Source organism: Pseudochaenichthys georgianus, chromosome 19 (genome assembly GCF_902827115.2).
Source record: "Pseudochaenichthys georgianus chromosome 19, fPseGeo1.2, whole genome shotgun sequence".
Taxonomy (NCBI): domain Eukaryota; kingdom Metazoa; phylum Chordata; class Actinopteri; order Perciformes; family Channichthyidae; genus Pseudochaenichthys; species Pseudochaenichthys georgianus.
The window spans coordinates 28320314-28324550 of NC_047521.1; the positions used below are offsets into that span (position 1 = coordinate 28320314).

The window sequence follows — 4237 nt, forward strand, 5'->3', positions numbered from 1 at the left end:
CACACACACACACACACACACACACACACACACACACACACAACACACACACACACACACACACACACACACACACACACACTGGAGCCTGCTCGTATTTCTCACCGTGCATATCGACCAGGAAGTAGATTCTTTAGAGCAGTGGTTCCCAAACTTGTTGTGCCCAAGGCACCAAAGGACAAGTCAAAATCTCAAGGCACACCTATTGTGCAAAATAGCCCTGATAACACGTGTTATCACTCATATGTAAAATATCTGTAAATGTGCATAATTATTTACAAATGCCAAATAAAATGTAACAAAGACAACTATATTACTCATGAAATATTTAGTAACGAAATATTTCAGAAATGAATTTGAAACGTTATCAAATTAGGCTTCATCAAAGCAGCAACACACTCATTTAAACCAGACAGGTCACAACATTAAAAATGAGACAAAGGAAACTCAGCACAGAGAACTGTCAATGCAAGGAAGCTGCATTGTCCATGGTCCTGAACTACAAATTATAAATGTAACATTTCAGCAGAGTCGTTACTAAAAAAAAGTAATATATTACATATTACTTAAGTATTACACTACTTCGTTACTCTCTACATAAAGTAACTCGTTACTTTACTCGCAGGGCCGGCCCGCCCCTCCCTGCAGGCAGATCACGCAGACTGCTAAAGTTTCAAATGTAATCTTTAGTTCAGTTTCCATCCTGAATGTTTTCCTATCTGACCGTGGCTGTCCTCTGTCTCCTGCTATCTGACCGTGGCTGTCCTCTGTCTCCTGCTATCTGACCGTGGCTGTCCTCTGTCTCCTGCTATCTGACCGTGGCTGTCCTCTGTCTCCTGCTATCTGACCGTGGCTGTTCTCTGTTTCCTGCTATCTGTATATTTTGCGCAGTCTATCTCTGCTCACTCTGTTGCGTCGGCGTGTTCTCCTGCGTGTTGGCCATGTGTTGCACTGGAACCAGACACCGCAAAGACTTCAGCCGAGCACGTACGAACTGCGCATGCGTGAGTGGCAATAACTCTCCTTACCAGCAGGCGGCGGTAGTGTGTATTCGTCATTCAAAACAGGCAACAACCGGAAGACAGAGAAGAAGAACAGACTGTGATATAAACAAACACATAGCGTGTGCGGTAGCTCCACCTTAGCATGTGTTCTTTGCAGGTGCTTGTTGAGGTTTGACGTGGTGTCACAGCAGTGGATAACAGCTTCTGGCCTGGACACAGTTTGCACCTCACCGTCACATTCCTGTCTATTCTTCGGATGAACTCAAAATAATGGGCATACGTCCTCCACCCCTCGAGAGTTATCGCTGACTCAGCCATGTTTATGCAGCACTGCAGGTGGAGATGTAGTCGCGCAGATTACGTACATATAAACCTACAAAGTACTGATATAGTAAATAAAAAAATAATTATTTTTATGTAGTTGTATATTGCAATAATAACGTATGGTTGTCACAAAATCCCACGGCACACCCGGACTTGCCTCACCGTTGGCACACCGTTTGGGAACCACTGCTTTAGACGCCTCGTGTAAATAAAGCTGCATAATGAGTTTCCAGACATTCCTCTCCTTGTTCCCGTGACTGAGTACTGAATAGCTTGTTGTGTATTTGAAGCTTCAGTGTGGTTCATGCAGACGTGTTCATCCAGACATGTTCCTCCAGTGTGGCTTCACAACAAATAACCTATCTGCGCACATGAAAGAGCTCAGAAATCATATATAAGTTATTATCGTGCTCAGCTCCATTTCTCTACGTTCACCGGCACATAATAAAAACCTCTTGTGTATCATTTTGGTAGTTTTTGAATCAGCCCACATTTCCTGATATCCTAGATTTGAATAAGAATCCCAATAAACCAATGAATATATAATCATAATCATAATGTCCGCTATTTGTGTTCTTTTTTGCAACTCAAATAACTTTAAACTTGATGTGTTTGTGCTGAGTGTCTCTTTGTGGTTTATCGGACACCAAACGTCACTCGGCTTAAAGACACATGTTTTATAATTATGTTCACGCATTATTTTCACGTCTTATTTGTTTGTCCTCTCAGGCTCGTCCGGACGTTACGGTGGATATTTACGAGCGTCTCCCCGTGCCCTTCGGGCTGGTGCGGTTCGGAGTGGCTCCCGATCATCCAGAAGTTAAGGTGCTTTATCCTGAATGAAATACATTTAAGGAGATTTCATCTTGTGTTCAGTAATACCTGTAGATGTGCCGGGTGATCTTCGAATAAGCGCCTGAATTTAACGCCAATGTTTGCGCTGATATCCTCGACTAAACGATAATATGTTCCTACAAGTGTGTAGGTTTGATATGAGGGGGGTCTATTAGGAGAGGGTCCTTTTAAGGCTTGAAACTTGTATACAAAAATCAATCACATTATTATTATTATTCTTTTTAAAGATGGCTTACGATACGATAATACTTTATTTGTCAGATCAAGTCTGAAATGTGCGTCACAGCAGCTCCATGTCCAACAGACAAGCATCCAGACACGACACATGACACACACATTTAGCATCACAGCACAATCAGTGAGAGAAAAGCTGCTCAGAGCCTTCAGCATCTGATCTGGGGTCAGCTCTGTGTTCACTGAGAGGACTGATGCTCAAAGGATGCTTCAGGCTGACTTGTGGGACCCTGTGTCTCCATCAGATGGTAGCAGTTCATACTCTCTGCTCAGAGCATGGTGTGGGTCAGAGAGGATGTGGTCGGACAGCCTCACCAGGCTGTTATGATGAGTCATAGAGTCTCTGACGGGTGGACCAACGATCTTTGAGCAGATGTTTAACAGCTGGAGCAGTTTTGATTTGAAAGCTGCTGATAAACATTTGTACCAGGTAGCGCTGCAGTGCTGCAGAATAGACAGGATCACAGATGTAAAGAACAACAGAAGAGTTTCTCTGCTCGTCCCAAAAGACCTGAGGCGGCGGAGAAAGTAAATCCTTTGTTTTGTCCGTGCTCAGATATTCACTGTGGTCCTTCCATGACAGCAGGCGGTCAATCCTTACACCCACGTGTGTGTATGAAAGTCCCTGCTTGGTTTTATCTGGATGACCATGGGGCTTTGTGGGAGTCAGATGGAGCCAACAACGATGTCCTCAGTCTTCTTGGTGCTGATCTCCAGAGCATTGCTATCAGTCCACTCGACCACCTGCAGCCTGTGGTGCAGCTCAGGGCCGTCTGTGTTACTGAGCAGAGATATCATTCAGTTTCATCAGAGCACTTCAGGATGACTTGATTTGGTGTGCTGGTACGACAATCATCGTGTGGGGGGTCAAACTCAAGGCCCGGGGGCCAAATCCGGCCCGCGACTTCATTTCATGCGGCCCCATAAGAGCTTGCAAAGAATATAATATGTTTTATTATAAGGTTACATGCTACTTTACAAAAGCACATTGCCCATAAACTACATGTCCCACAATGCATCTCAAATTTGATTTAATTGAAAATATGCCGTTTTTCTTAGAAGTAGATTTTCTTATCTTTTTTTTCTTTTTTTCTTCAAAATGTTACTTTTTTCCCCTCAAATTCACTTTTGGTTTCTCCAGAATTTGGCTTTTCTTTTTAAATCATTTTGGGACATACGCACTGAAGAGACTTGCAATTATTTGCTCTAGACTTCTGCTTTCAGACGTAGTTAATTAGAAGTTATTACCCTATCCGATGATAATCCAAAGCAGAGGCAATGATGTAATATAAAACATTATTTTATATATATTATATATTTATATATGTATTTTTATATAGTCTTAAAGTTACAACCGGCCCTTTGAGTGCAACCATAATGCTGATGTGGCCCGCGATGAGATTGAGTTTGACCCCCCTGGTGTAGAGGGGGGGGGGGGTTTGTTAACCTTCACTAGTTGCTCTCTAGTGAGGAAAGCAGCAGTAAATCAGGTATGGATTTACTTCCATTTGAGCCATTTTTGACCCCAAGATGTCGGCTTGTATTGTGTTGCTGCTGATGAGGACTCTAGGAAGAGTGCTCTAGCATAGGTGTTGCGTTTATCTAAATGTTTAGTGATGTGAGCCGCAGCGTCTTCCGCACCGCACCCTCGCTTAAAGGCACGTGGTACGGATCCAGTTGGTCTTGTGTTGTCTGATAAGAAATCGTTGCAGAATTCTTTCTAGTGATAATCCCTGAGGTGAGGGCTCTTGGTCTGCAGTCCTCACGTTCTTTTGGGCCGCGGCTTGATGTGTGAAGTGCTCCATGGCAGAGGCGTCAAT

General features: G+C 43.4%; 1 long non-coding RNA gene across 1 annotated transcript in view; it reads left to right on the top strand.

The window, feature by feature from the left end:
* LOC117464634 (uncharacterized) overlaps nt 1-2147 on the top strand; it is a 5483-nt gene extending 3336 nt beyond the window's left edge. Inside the window, exon 4 of the long non-coding RNA XR_011645014.1 lies at nt 2058-2147. This is a non-coding gene — a long non-coding RNA (uncharacterized lncRNA). The remainder of the gene's footprint in view (nt 1-2057) is intronic.
* Nucleotides 2148-4237: the final 2090 nt, after the last annotated feature.